Source organism: Diabrotica virgifera, chromosome 4 (genome assembly GCF_917563875.1).
Source record: "Diabrotica virgifera virgifera chromosome 4, PGI_DIABVI_V3a".
Lineage (NCBI taxonomy): Eukaryota > Metazoa > Arthropoda > Insecta > Coleoptera > Chrysomelidae > Diabrotica > Diabrotica virgifera.
Genome location: NC_065446.1, coordinates 106,691,189 through 106,707,769, shown reverse-complemented (window position 1 = coordinate 106,707,769; position 16,581 = coordinate 106,691,189).

The window sequence follows — 16,581 nt, the reverse complement described above, 5'->3', positions numbered from 1 at the left end:
CCTATGCGTAGATTTTCATTACAGTGAATAGTTAGCGAGATATAGCTGTTTAAAACATATATTTACGAGCAAACACCCCCTTATTCGAACCCTTTAAACCAATCTCAATTAAAAATTAGGGAATTTTACGGAATTTAATTTGCAAAGTCTTATAACTCTTCAAAAATCCTACAAAACCATTATTGAAAAAACTTTTTATCGCCAAAAATGAGGGAGCTATGTTTATAAAACTAATTTTTTTTTTTTCGAAAAATTCGAATAGTACCCTTATAGAACATTTTCAATGTATACAGTGTGTCTGCGTAACTTGGAACCATATGGGAAACTTCTTTAATATCAATTTTACGAAAAAAAGTTATTGTTTATAAAATGCTCTGCATAGTCTAAAACCTAAGAAGCAATCATCAGATATAACATTTTATCAATGGTATACGAGGTATGTCAAAAACTATGAATTTCGCTCAAGAGTAAAGTGTCTTTATATTTCACAATATCGAAAATTGTCATTGAGAAAAGTAGTTTGTAATTCAAAATTATGTTATAATCTGCATTTGCACTCTTCTAATTGAATTTTTTTTTTCAAAATTTTCCTCAAATCACCCATCATTTTTATTTATGATAGCTCCGTTATTATTAATTTTACGAAAAAAAGTTATTCCTTATAAAAAGTTTTTCATAGTCTCGTAACCAAAATAAAATTATGATTTATTAAATTTTGTCAGTTTTATACGAGGTATGTCAAAAAATATGAATTTCAATGAAGAGTAAAGTACCGTAAAATGGGGTGTAGTTGACCGCTGGGGTGAATTTGACTGAAAAGTTCGAAAATGATTCCAACATGCTTATTTTTTTTGGTTATTAATATTAGTAAATTTTATGATAATTCTGTTCATTGTAAATGTATGTTGAACATATTTTATGTAAAAATTAAGAGTTTTTTTTCTTGTATATACCAAAAACACGGCCTCGAAATTATTAACTTAATTTGTAAGAAAATGAATATTCTTAAACTTTGTTATAAAAATCATTATAGGTACTAAAAATATTATTGGCAACTGTTGGTAATATTTCAACGAATCAACAACTGTAGATAAAAATACCAGTTACTAATTTTGAATCAATTTTTAAGTTTCGATACAATCTTCAAATTTGTCAACTTATGCACTTTTCGCTAAAATTTGGGCGAAGTTGACCGCCGGGGTGAAAGTGAAGATGTCCATCAGGTCAAAACTTGCAGGACCTACATTGAATCGACGCTGCTTTATTGAATTCGTAGTTTGAAATGCGGACGGGAGCTGACGCGTAAAATATTTTTGAAGATAATTACCTACTTATCAACAATAAATTTGTAAAATGCCGAGGGTGTATAAGCACAAGGATAAGAAGACCATGAACTTGCAGACATTCAAAGTAATAGTGCTGAGGAGACAGACTACTTTTACATTAATAATATAGAAGCAAATTCATGGGTTGTAAGAGAATATCAAACTAAGAAGAATATTAAACATTTTGTAGGACAAATTTCAGCGATTAAAGATGATGAAGCTAATGTTAAGTTCCTAAAACTCTCAAAATTGGGAAAATTAATGTGGCCTGATATTGTTGACGAAGACAATGTTCCTCTAGTCTACGCAACATAAAAAAGTATTAAATGCGCCAAAAATTTGCCGAAGGGGCGAACTGTGTTTTGTTTTGGACTTGTCTGCATATAATATTAAATAAGTAACTTTCTTTATGTCAACAAAAAGTTGATTAAAATGTTTATTATAATTTAAAATCATTTTAGTGTGTTTATCTTCACCCCAGTTAACTAAAAATCATTTTTATTAGGTAAAACCATAGACAGTCAACTTCACCCCATTCGGGGTGAAGTTGAGCAAAGAAGCAATATATTTTTTCCAGGTTTGGTTTTTTAAAATACCCGTTGTTTTTTCTACTAAAATTAAAGTTAAGACTTTACACATATTATGCAAAAATATATGATACATTTTATTTTGTTATCTAGAAAATATCTTTAGTTGAAGTTGAAAAACGGTCAACTACACCCCATTTTACGGTACCTTTATTTTTCACAATATTGAAATTTGTTATTATAAAAAGTTGTTCGGAATTAAAAACTATGTTTCAATATGCAATGGCACCCTTCTATTTCAAATATTGTGAACTATAAAGGTATTTTACTTTTGGGCGAAATTTTGATGTACCTCGTATAGAATTGAAAAACAATTGATATCTTATGATTGCATCTTAGTTTTTTGACTATTCAGACATTTTTGTAAAGAATAAGTTTTTTCGCAAAATTAATATTAACGGAGTTATCTTAAATAAAAATGATGTTAGGTATCCGTAATTTGAGGAAAATTTTCAAATTTTTTTTCAATTAGAAGAGTGTAAATGCATAATATAACATACTTTTTAATTACAAACAACTTTTCTTAATAACAATTTTTGATATTGTGCAATATAAGGGCACTTTACTCCTGAGCGAAATTCATGTTTTTGGACATACCTCGTATATTATCGATGAAATTTGATACCTGATGATTGTACCTTAGGTTTAAACTTTATGAAGAATAACTTTTTTTCGTAAAATTGATATTAAAAAAGTTTCCCATATGGTTCCAAGTTACGCAGACACCCTGTATAATACCACAGAACCGGTCCGTATACGGGATGATGACTAAAAAACTATTTGTATGAGTATTTTTACATATTTGTAAATTCGTATTTTTGTGTAAATAAATGTTTTTGTAATTCTTTAATTCTACTTTTTTTTCTGTATACAGGGTGATCAACTTCTGTGACAAAGTCCAATATATCTGTTATTATACAATATATGAAAAAAAGTTGTTAATAAAAGTTATAGACACCTTTAATGTACACATTTTAAAATTAGTGAGAAATATACAGGGTTCTCCATAACACGGTGCCAAACCAAAGTTATGTTTTTTTAAATGGAACACCCTATATTTTATTCAAAATCTGGTTTCTCTACATTTTTCTGATTCTAGAAATATAACACTTGTCTAGGGTTATACTGAGTGTTTCAAAGTTACGAGCACATTTATTAAAAAATCATCCTGATTTGATCGCCCTGTATGTTTCTAACGGTGTAATATAAACTTATTTTTTTAATGCTTTTAACTGTCAATATTAAAGTAGTTTTGCAGCAATGTACAATTTTTTTATAACTACACAAATTGTATACAGGGTAAGTCAAAATGTAAATACAAGATTTTCTTTATAATTTTAAATAGAACACCCTGTATTTTATATTATTATCGACAAGTTCTATTACTATACTTACATATCTTTTAAATATTCCCTATACCTAAAGTTATTATTTTTAGAGATATTTTAGTTTTATTGTTGATAACAGCATGTATTACTTAGTTATTAATAACAATACTTTAATTTATTAAAATTTATTAAAAAAACTAAATTAAATAAAAAATATGTTTAACATACATATGTTATTACGTTCTTATGTTATAAAAGGTGTTCACAATGACCTCCCATAACGTCTACACAAGCCTCGAGACGAGTTTCGAAAGACCTACTGATGTTTGTAAGCATTTGTTGTGTGACACTTTGAAAGGCGTTTTGAATCCTTATTTTCATATCGTCAACTATTGTTGGAGGTGCCCTATACACTACATCTTTAATATAACCTAAAAAAAAAGAAGTCACCTTCGTTAAATTCTGGTGATTTGGGTGGCCAGTGAACTGGCCCATCTCTTCCTATCCATCTTTCAGGAAATAGTTCATCGAGTTCACCGTTGACAAGTGCGTTTTGGTGAGCAGGGGCTACAAGGTACCACATATGTTGGCGGATGTTTATTGGTACATTTTCAAGTAGAATAGGTAAATGATTCACTAGAAAATTTAAATAAACCTCACCATTTACCGATTCCTCAAAGAAAAAAGGAACTATAACGTAATTGCCTATGATTCCACCCCAAACATTTAAGGACCATCTCGTTTGACTATGTGTCTGAGCACAGTATGGATTGGTTGTGGAATAATAATGAAAATTGTGTCTGTTTACACTACCATTTTTGTGGAATGTTGCCTCGTCTCCAAAAAAAGGACAAACTCAAAAAAATCTCTCAGTATAAATATTTGTTTTTGTGACCATTGACAAAATTGTACTCTTCGTTCGAAATTATCCCCAATAAGTTCCTGATGTAATTGTATATGATATAGGTGCATGCTGTTTTTCTTGAGTATGTTTTGGATCGATCCATAACTTATATCTTGCTCTCTTGTAATATTTTGAATACTTGTATGACGATTTTCTGTAACAGGCAGTAAAACATTTAATTAATTTTCATCCGTAATAATGATTTTTGTTTTTTCCTTTGCTTCATAAACAGAACCAGTACGATTAAACCTGTCTAATAAGTGGTCAAATGCTCTCTTATTTGGTTGTTGATGCTATGGACACCGTTCCTTATAAATTCTTGTGGCAACTAATGAGTTTTTGAAACACTCTCCTAAAATCCGTATCATGTCTGTCATTTCTTTACGACTACAATTCATTGTTAGGTAACAAATATAACAATATGGCAAATAATTATAATCAATAACAAAAGTAAAAACGTACAGATAATTAAAATCTTACATCTGACAGTTCTTGTGTCAATTACTTTAAAGCCACCTTAAACAAGAACTAGCAGCAATTTATAGTTCCCATTTCTTCGCGGAAAAGTAATACCATTTTGTTAGTAAATATAAAATTGTCGTTATTGTATAGAATTTACCATAAAATTGTAGAAAAAATTAAATGCAGTCTAATTTTAATTATCATTAACAAACTCATTGGAGGTTTCTATTATTAAGGGTAATTAATTTACTGTAATAAACGTATCTATGAATTATCCACAATGAAACTAAAATATCTCGAAAACTAACAACTTTAGGTATAGGGAATATTTAAAAGATATGCAAGTATAATGAAAGAACTTTCCGATGGTAATATAAAATACAGGGTGTTCCATTTAAAAATATGAAGAAAATCTTTTATTTGCATTTTCACTTACCCTGTGTAAAATTTGTGTAGTGATAAAAAAATTGTACGTTGTTGCAAAACTACTTTAATGTTGACAGTCAGCAACAGTAAAAAATAGGTTTATATTATACTGTTAGAATCATACAGGGCGATCAAATCAGTATGATTTTTTGATAAAAGTGCTCATAGCTTTGAAACACTCAGTATAACCCTAGATAGGTGTTACATCTTTTTAATCAGAAAAATGTAGAGAAACCAGATTTTTAATAAAATACAGGGTGTTCTATTTAAAAAAACATAACTTTAGTTTGGCACCGTGTTATGGAGGACCCTGTATATTTCTCACTAATTTTAAAATATGTACATTAAAAGTGTCTATAACTTTTATTAATAACTTTTTTTCATATATTTTATAATAACAGATATATTTGACTTTGTCACAGAAGTTGATCACCCTGTAGATCTATTAAATTATCTACTTATACTACATAAAACAATCATTATTTAACCAATCAAAACCAAATTTTACCCATGTTAAAGTTTACAATGTTTTTATATAATTTTTGACAATAAGGGGTAGTTTACACCCCTAAAATTAATCAACGCCCTTGAGCATGATATAGAATATGAAGTACAGGGTAAGATGATCCTAACTACAAATTTTTATGTAAATTGATGCAAGCCGAAATTATTCTTTTAGGATAAGTAAACTTTTTATATATAGCTCCAACAAGGGTGGTTTTAAGGGTTGAAATATTACGATATTATATCTTAAAGCATAAAACAATCATTACCCAGATAGCACAAGTACGTTTTATGGACATCCAATGGACGTACATCTGTGTACATTGGAACGTCCAATGGACGTCCCGCTAAGGTACAATGGACATCCGATGGACGTCCAACGAATGTCCAGAGTTCACAAAATTGGACGTCCATAGAACGTCCGCTACAAACGTACATTGTACGTTGTTTTGGAGCTTTCAGTGTACACCTTATGTACATTCAATGTACGTCTTATGGACATTTGTAGGGCACTTTTCAGAAAGCAATCTAGTATCCATAATTTTGTGAATACATAGCAAAAAGCCTTTAAAGGAAATAGTTCCTTATAATACTAAACTTATACTTAAAAATATTACACAAAAGACCTTTTTTATTTCTTTTTACTATAACTTCATTATAATATATACTTTATTATAGGAACTAGGAACTTCATTAATGCACGACTGCACTTGCACGATAAACAGAAAACACAAATATATCACAGGATGTATTTTTATAAAGACGAGGGACGCCCTAGGAAGCATGCACATTAAAAAAGGTTTAGGGCCGGTACTTTATGTCTCCGTTAACAGCCGGTTAGTTAACCGAGGTTTAATCGGGACAGAAATATATGCAAAACATAGACATAAACGCAATTATACTTATTATTATATTCATAAATAATTATAATAATAATTATAATTGCTTTTATTACAACGCAAGAGGCCCTATGGGGTACTTTTCTGTCCCGATTAAACCCCGGTTAGCTAACCGAGGTTTAACCGGGACATAAAGTACCGGCCCTTAATCTCTGTTCTGTTTCTGTTCCAAACTATTTTTAGAGTCAGTACCGTTGTTGTATAATACAAGCGCGTTTGCCATTCTGTGAATTATCATAAATAAACCATCCTTCAGTATTCCACAACAATTTAACAGCGATAATCCCCTAAAAGTACCTGATATACTACCTTTCACGATCGATAGCGCGAAGAGCGACAACGTTGTCAAGAAGATTCTCATTTAGTTTGTATTGGGACTTAATATAATAGTCGCGTTTTGTGTAAAATATCCATGGACCACAAATGGATGTCCAATGTACGTTGAAATCAAACGTCCAATGGACGTCCCGTAATGTACGTACATAGTACGTCCAGTTTTGGTCCATGGACGTTTGGACTTTAAATGTACGTTATATGGACGTACATCGGACGTTGTGTGCTATATGGGTATGTAACAAATAAGAAGTAAATGCTGACAATATTAAAGTTTAAAATGTTATTTTTTAATTTTCTACAATTAGGGGTGGTTTTCACCCTTAACATACCAAAAGCGTACAACGGCTCAATATATAAAATGAACTAGAGGGTGAAATGAGCCTAATCCCAAATTTTTGTACAAATCGATGCTGGACGAAAAAATTGCGAGGTTTTGCCATTTTTCCAGCTTCATTTTCTCGACTAACATCCTTATCAACGTCTCTACACACCGCTGTATTAGCACCTGGAGAGCGAAAATTGCCTCTCTACTTCCAAGTGCTTTCCGAAAGCCAAAACGCGATCTATCAATATTTGACTCACATATCATATTCTTCTATGAATGATCTTGATGAGCGCTTTAGTGATATGATTAAGTCGGTAGTCATCACAGAGCTGGGCATTTGGTTTCTTCGGGATTGTAATAAATGTCGACTGCAGCCAGTTTTCCGGGATTTTAGCGCCATTATACAGTTGTTAAAAAGTACAACTAGATTATCAAGGAATTGTTTGTCTGTTTTACATAATATGATCTTTAATATTTCGCAGGGTACATTGTCCGGCCTGCTGACTTATTGTTTTTTAGTGCTGCAATGGCATCTTCTATCTCCGATTTAAGGATAGAAGGTGCTGTTTCTCATTTTCCATATACAGTGCTAGTCAAAAATCCGTACTCCCCCTCGTATCATTTGAACGGTTATACCTATAATAGTGAAATTTGGAAGGATCAAATAAACAGACGTAAGCTTCTTAACTAGTCATGACAGGTGACGTAATTATGACAGATGACTTTACAGCGCCACTGTGATAGATAATTTCAAATGGGACCTTAAGGCAAGTGATACCTCGTTTGAAAGGTATTGAAAATACCTATTCAGTCATACTAATTCTGTTTGAGTTTAAGCTAATTTTGATGAATAAATGAAATAAATATACAATTGTAATTTCGCATTTAATTAATAAAAATTCAAAATTACGCGTATGATTACTTGTCAGAGAGGTTGACGTTGACGTAAAAACTACTAGAAAATTGAAAAACGTCAACTTTTTTGACAAAAAAACCATAGGCGGACATTTGAATTTTCATTCATTAAATGCGAAACTACAATATTATATTTATTTCATTTATTCACCAAAATCAAAATCAACTAAAACCCAAAAAAAATAGTATGATTGAATAGGTATTTTGTATACCTTTCAAACGAGGTATCACTTGCCATAAGGTCCCATTTAAAATTATCGGTCACAGTGGCTCTGCAACGTCATCTGTCACTATTACGTCACCTGTCATGACTAGTTAAGAAGCGTACATCCGTTTATTTCCTGCCTCCAAATTTCACTAATATAGGTAAAACCGTTCAAAAGATATGAGGGGGGTACGGACTTTTGACTGTATGCATCCACTGTATGTAGTCCAAGTAATGAAGCTTAAAATAGGACAAAAACCTCGCAATTTTTACAGAATAGATCGATTTGCTTGAAAATTTGAGAATAAGTAGTAGATAGTCCAAGGATCAAAATATATATGAGGCTGAAAGGCGCTTTTACCATGGGGGTGGTTGCCACCCATCTCGGGGGTGGAAATTTTTTATTTTATTTTGACCGCAAAACTTGGTAAAAACATTCATTCTAAGTAAAAAACCATCTATACATTTTTTTGATAAAATTAATAGTTTTCGATTTATTCGCTATCGAAAGTGTTAGTTTTATATGCCGTAGAAATTTTTTTTTTCTACGGCCGTGCTAAAGGAGCCCCTTTCACGCACGCATTTCGTTTCCGAAAGTTGCACTTTCCGCACGGCATGCGTGAAAGTAAATTTTCCCGCACAGCGTGCGGGAAAGTAGAATACCTTCTAATATGGCATTAAATAATACTATAATATATTCAATAAACAGTTTTCTGCTACTAACTCAAAAAGTTTTCGTTTTATCAAAACAACTTTGCTTAACAAAAATGTACTTTTTGAAAAAATAAACAAAAGAGTTTTTTTTTATTTACTTTAAGACCAATATTAATTGACCTATACTTTATTATATATTAGCTCTTATTCGTCAAATGCTAAATATTGTAGTTTCAAACGCAAAAGACGGAAAAACTGTGCATTTTTCGAGCATAACTTGTTAAAACTAATTTAAAGTATTTAAAAATATCTATCTACTGAAATAAAAAAAAAGTCTCTAGCTCAAAAATTAAGTGACTTATTATGAAAAGAATGTCAGTTCCTATTTTTTTTCAGCGAAAAAGTGATTGGAAACTTCCCCCTACTTACCCTCATTAAAATTAGTCATTGACCTTATTTGGGCGTCTATATTTGTGTATTATTTATAGGTTCTAGAGGTTTGAGCGGCTTAAAATAATTAGTTTAAAAAAAATGGAATTAAAAGCCAAAAGTGAGCAATTGACAATTAAAACTTGTAATAACATGCAGAAACCACGTTTAATATTATTTAATTATTTAATATTATTATAAACCTTGTAATAAGATGCAGAAACCGATTTAATATTAATAGCTTTATGGATCTTGTAGAGACCTACAAAATTCTTTTTTACCAAATTTTCTAGGATAAAAAATAAAAAAGTTACAGTTAAAAAATAAATATTTTTTTTTGAAAAAAAAAAGGAGAAATCCAATTGGAAGCTTAATAATATAAGTTAGCGGTGTTTTTAGTCATCGGCCTTATTCATACTTCTTTATTTATGTATTAGTAATAGATTCCAGAAGCTTGACTTTCTTATAATGATTAGTTTTAAAAAAAACTAGAGTTCAAATCGAATAACGAATTTTTGTAGTTTGGTAAAAAATGCCATTTCCTTCAGAATAGAAAGATTAGCATCGGAGATACGAAAAAATGTTTAAATATGAAATTGTAGTTTATTTAAATCCCAAGAATTTGGTTTGAAAAAATTTTTCTACGACAAAAATTTAGTGAATCGTAAATGAGTATATTATCGAAAAACATTGATTTTTTTCGATATAAAACTAACACTTTCGATAGCGAATAAATCGAAAAAAATGTATAGAACATTTTTTGCTTAAAATAAATGTTTTAATCAACTTTTGCGGTCAAAATATAATAAAAAATTTCCACCCCGAGATGGGATGGCAACCACCCCATGGTAAAAGCGCCTTTCGGCATCATATAGATTTTGATCCTTGGACTTTCCACTACTAATTCTTAAATTTTCCAGCAAATCAATCCATTCTGTAAAAATTTCGAGCTGAAAAGCTTCGGTTCCTAGACTAATGTAGATGATTATCAGTCCTTTCCGATGCAAATAAGTGTCCTATATAGGATTTCCATGTTTCTAAAATCAACTGATTCAACTGAAGTTGGCTTTCACCTTTCTCTTTGTAAAGACAGAGAAATCAACTCAACCACCCACATACACGTGGTAGAGTCATATAATGCTGTAAGGTATATCTTTTTCATTTTCACCCATCGCCAGGGTTTAACATAATACACGCCAATGTAAGACTTTTGGTCGGCGTTTTAAGGGTTTTAACCTATGTATTTTTGGTGGCTTAGCATGTAGAGCTTGCTTAGAACACTGATGATGCTCTCTTTAGAGCGAAAACGTTCTGTCTTTTAATGTAGCCCTTTATTGGGGTTTTAATAAATATACCTTTTACACAGAAGTCTTTCTTCAATTTTTGTAATTAATGGTATACAGCCAGTTACGGGAAATTTTTCCTTATGGATTTTTATATTATGTTGCTTTTATTGATATATTAATCTAAAAATTCTCAATTTGTGGCTTAGACCACTGTTGCTGTGAGGGCCTCAATTTACTTTCGTACTTTTTTTGCTATACAGTAGAGTGGCCCATTGGCTACTGAATGTCTAAAGATGACCCAAAACAGTCGCGAATTCATGAAACATACTGTATGTGCTTTGTCTGGGGATTTCTTCTTCTTCTGGTTCCTGTCGTTTCTGATGTTGGAAATAATATTCAGAATCATAACCTTGCTCGCTGCGGCTCGAAACAGTTCCGCAGCCATGATATTCTCCTGCTACCCGTCCCCCGCATACGTTTGACTTTACCTTGCCATATGGACTGCAGCAGGGAGTAACAGTGTTGATTTCTCATAACGTATCCCAGATACTGCAATTTTATGCGTTTGATGACACAATATCCGGTTCCTTCTTCATTCTTCCTAGAACTTCCTTGGTCGTGATCCTTGCTGTCCATGATATTCTCAGCATTACTTTATAAAGCCACGTCTCAAATGCTTTAAGTTTTTTAATAGTGGTGTCTGTAAGCGTCCGTGCCTCCGCTCCGTACAATAATACAGAGAAAACAGAGAATAACAGAATACAGAGAATAAATCTCAAATGTCTCATTTTTGTATCTATCTTGTGGCTTTTGAAGATGGCGTTAATTTTGTCTGGGATTTACTCTTTTCTTATTGTCAATGACGCTTGCGAAATTATGCCAAATCTGCATATGGTTCTGAAAACTTGTTGTTTTTATTGAGATAATTGTAGTTTGGAATATCCTTAATAACAAAATTGTTTATTCTGAAACGAGTTTTATTGGTAATTAGTCGATATAGGGCTGGGACAAAATTGATAAAGAAACATGGTAATTTGTAAACAAAAAATGTTTATTCATTAAGATCAAGTAAATGTTTTTCCCATTTATGATTTTAAGTAAATCTAATAAATAATTTTGTCAGAATTAACCCGGCTTGACTGCGTTATCTCTTGGTATTTACTTTTATTTTTTTTTTCTTGCGAAACTTATACAATAACCTATTACTTAATTTATCCAAAAAAAAATCAGTATCATAGTGTTTTTGCAAATTTTTGTTAAAATAGCAGGATCGAATTTATTATGGTTTCTTTGTCTTTTAAAAGGAACTCTTCCTCCTAAGTGCTTTCTCTATTGAGGTTGGCGATCAAAGGTAAATTGGTAACTGTTCTGGGCTTGATGAATTAAGTCATTTCCTGTTGTGTGGGTCCAATCTCTGATGTTTCATACCCCTATTCCATACCGCGTTTATCTTCGATCTTGCCTTCTAACATTACCTGGAGCTACTCAAATTCCCTATGGCGCATTATGTGTCCTAGATATGACGTCTTTCTAATTTTGATAGTATTGACCAGATAAGGACGTGTGTTCATTCTTTTCAGTAGGTACCTACCTCATCATTCGTAATTTTGCTGGTCTAGCTTATTCTTAACATTTGGCGGTACATCCACATCTCGAATGAATTCAATTTGTTGACGGCATACTATTTTAATGTTCAAATCTCACAGCCATATAGTAATAGAGACCACACATAACACTTAAGTGTTCTCATTGTGACCGATAGCTTGGGGTTAAATTATATATTTTACGCATGTTCATGACACCAGACTTTGCTATTTCAATGCGTCTTCTAATTTCTTTTGAGTGGTCTAGTTGACTATTTAGCTGTCTGCCCAGGTATATGAAGCGTCGGGAACTCTGAAGGGTGATAATATTTATTTGTATGTTTGGTGTAATTTGTTCATGGGGTTTTTGTGGAATAACATAATTTTGGTTTTGGAGAAGTTAACGTCCAAGCCCAGCCTGTGACTTTCTTCTGATAATATGTTCATCAATATTTTTAGTTGGTCTTCTATTTCCGCTAATACTACGGTGTCATCGGCATATCTTACATTATTAATGATGATTCCATTGCTCTTGACACCTTCAGGGCGATCTTCAAGACAAGCTCTGATTATATGTTCGGCATATTTATACATTACATAATAGAGGGGACAAAACGCATCCTTCACGCACACGGTCTCTGAATTCAAACAAAATTCGTGTACACGAACACATCTTGTGTAGTTCTAGTATGTATTACTTATGAAAAGGGATGTTATAGACATATATACGTCGTTTGAAAGTGTTACAAAATAATACTGAGAATAAGCTTGGTGGGTCAAGTCACAAATGCCCAAGTATTGAGCAGAATAAAAAAGTTTTAAACACCAATAAAATTATAAAGTTACAATACCTAGAACATACAAAGCAGGGGGGGGGGCGAAAAAATTATCTTGGATATATCGTAGAACGACTCAATATTGTTTACTAAAAATACTAAAAATAAATACTTACTACCTCAGAGGTAGTCATATTATACACCCTCTGAGGACCTCTAATGAGACTGAAACATACGTAAGGGCGTTTATGACGCTCTCTGAACGAACTGAAATATAAGACTTCTTTTGATTTCGCTTTGCAGCGAATTATTCTAAAAATTTTATTTCAAAATACTTATCTGCCTTATAGTCGGAGAGATAGAAGCGGATTTTGTGCGTGATAAGTAATGTGGAAAAACTATATGGGATATGTTGAATTAGTTGTGTACATGACTTTCCCCAACGGCCGGAAACGAGAGTGGGGGACGAGGGTAGTTATAAGGGGTCAAAGTCGCGGTTTTTATTATTTTTTTGTGACGCTCATGATCGAGATAGTGCACCAAAATTTGGAAATAAATAGGTCATGATGTAACTAAGTAAAATTCTAGGGGCGGAACGCTGCGCGGCCGACAAAGGGGTGGGGGTAAGGGTGAATATAAAAAATATAAAGGGTTTTTTGCGACGGCCGTTGGGGAAAGTCATGTACACAACTAATTCAACATATCCCCGTATAGTTTTTCCATATTACTTATCACGCACAAATTGCGCTCGCAGCTCTTAGACTATTATATTATACGTTACTTATCTTATAATATACATATAAATGCACGCGAATAGCTTATATGCACGCTTATAATTTATTTTTAGTTCAAAAACTGCTAACTTTGAAAATATATATTTATATAAGTCATGTGGTCTCTTTGTTAAAATTTTACAAATATTGGTTTATCAAAATTCTCCACTTAACAGCACTGCAAGAAACTGATTGCATCATAAATAATTGGCGTGTTTTGCCATTTCTGCGATTGTTTTGGATATTTTTGATATTGACAAATATTTGTATGTTTTATTTAATATTTAAAAAATTTTTAAGATACAATTTAACAATTATAGAAGTCAAAAGATCGATAACTTAACCATAACTTTTCTGTTTTTTCTAACATCTTCGAGAATTAATTTTATTTTGCCTTGGTCTCTTCGAACATCGTTCTTTTTTCTTATTAAGTTCTATTTTCTTGCCCAAAATTTTCTCCAGTTGAAGCTCAATATGAGAATCTTGGTAATAATTAAAGTTGCTTTAGATAGTGATTTGATAAAAGTCAAAATTAATCTCTTAAATTTTTTATTCAAAAATTTATCTTTTTGCCTTTTCGACTCATTATATCTCCGAGTTACTAAACGAGGTAGACCAAGACGATCCTGGGGAGAAGATGTCGAAGATGCAATGACTGCCAGAGATCTAAAAACTGAAGATTGCTTCGACAGAAAACGCTGGAAATTAGGATGCGAGAAGCGGCGACAGCTGTAGAAGACTCGCTTATTATACATTACTCCAATTTGAGTTCATAAATGCTGTTGATACGAGAGAGGCTTTATTCTCTATTTCAGAGATGTTGAGATGTCAATTTAGACGTGTACACATGTATTGTTGATTACCAGAAAGCTTTTGATTGAGTACAGCACGCTAAGATGATGCAAATACATATTAAAAGGAGGTGGAATTAACGACCAAGATCTGAAAATAATTAGAAGCTTTACTGGAATCAGACCGCAAATCTCAGAGTTGAAGGGGAACAAACCGAATAAGTGAAAATCATGCTTCGAGCATGCCAAGGATGTATTTTGTTTCCTCTAATCTTCAATATATACTCTGAAAGAATATTTATCGAAACTTTGCACGAAACTGAAAAAGGTATTCTATTAAATAGGTACCGGCTAAAAAACATCAGATATGCAGATGACACCAGATTATTCGCAGACAACCTAGAAGACCTAGTGAGTCTCATGAACAAAATCACGTATTACAGTTAACAATATGGACCCAATGTGAATGTAAATAGGACAAAGCTTATGATCATAAGCAATAAAAAGATAACAGAAGGTCAACTAGGTGATAGGTCCTCTCGCTGTAAGAATACTGCGATGCCACTGTTCTCTGTCCTTCTTTATACTGTTGAATCGTGGACCTTAAACGAAGATACGTGCAGGAAATTGGAAGCATTTGAGAAGTGGCTATATCGGAGCATACACCAAGTTCCGTGGACTGACCGAGTCACAAATGAGGAGGTCCAGAAAAATGAAAAAGAACCGAGAGTAACCGCGACCACCATCAAATCTCTAAAGTTACAATACTTCGGACACATTATGCGAAATGAATCCAGATATGCCCTTCTACAAGCCATCCTGCAAGGAAAAATATTTATAAAAAGGAGTTCAGGAAGAAGAAGAAACCTGGTTGAAGAGCCTCGAACCTCAGAACCTGGTTCAACACCAACATCTGTTCAGCTTTTCTTCACTGCTGCAGATAAGATAAAGATTCTTCTGTAACTTCGTATATCCGTTTTCAAAATCCTTTTCAAAAAAGCCGATCTCACTGTTTTTGTTTGAACAAATTAAGCAATGGCCACGCATGTTACTGTATGTTTCGCAAAAAAATAAAGTACCAATAGATAACGCAGTCAAGTCGGGTTAATTCGGAGAAAATTATTTGTTAGATTTAAAATGTTAATTGGGAAAAACATTTAATTGATCTTAATGTATAAACATTTTTTGTTTGTAAACTACAGTATGTTTTTATAAATTTTATTCCAAGCTCTATATCAGGAGTTTCCAAGTTACAAGGCTTATCGAAGGCCAAACTAGAAACTGTTGGTCTGGGCCGCATTTTAATAATAGGCTATTAGGTTTATGCAATCAAAACTAAAAATGTCTATTCTTCCGAGAGTAAAGCGGAGGGAGAATAGTTTCCCGAGTCCCGCTATTATTATACGAAATAATATGTATCCTGTTTTGTCAAATCTTAAAAAAAGTATATTTCTTAGTTTTGTAAATACTCTCGCGGGACACAAAAATATGCCTCGCATGTTGGAAACCCCTGCTCTATATCGATTACGGAAATGTGGCAGATCATATATCAAGACACACAACTGATTAAAGAATCGCTTCAAAAAGATGACGGAGTTTGAGTATCTAGGAATAGCTCTAACAAGTAAAGGGGAAGAAAGCCAAGAAATTGATGAGTCAATTTCGAGAAGAAGGAAGACTACAAGAACCCTACACAAACTACTATACTAAGAGTAAATAACATCTCAGTAGAGGCAAAATTGATTTTATACCGAACAGTAATCGAGCCACAGTCTTTTACAGAAGCCAAACTTCAGTTCTCAGGACAACTGATCAGTTTTTTCTCTAAAGGAGATTTGTCATTATTTCGCCAAATCTAAAAACTGAAGATTGCTTCGACAGAAAACGCTGGATATTAAGATGCGAGAAGCGGCGACAGCTGTAGAAGACTCGCTTATTATACATTACTCCAATTTGAGTTCATAAAGGCTGCTGATACAAGAGAGGCATTATTCTCTATTCTAGAGATGTAGAGACGTCAATTGCGACGTGTACACATGTCTTGTTGATTACCAGAAAGCGTTTGATTGAGTA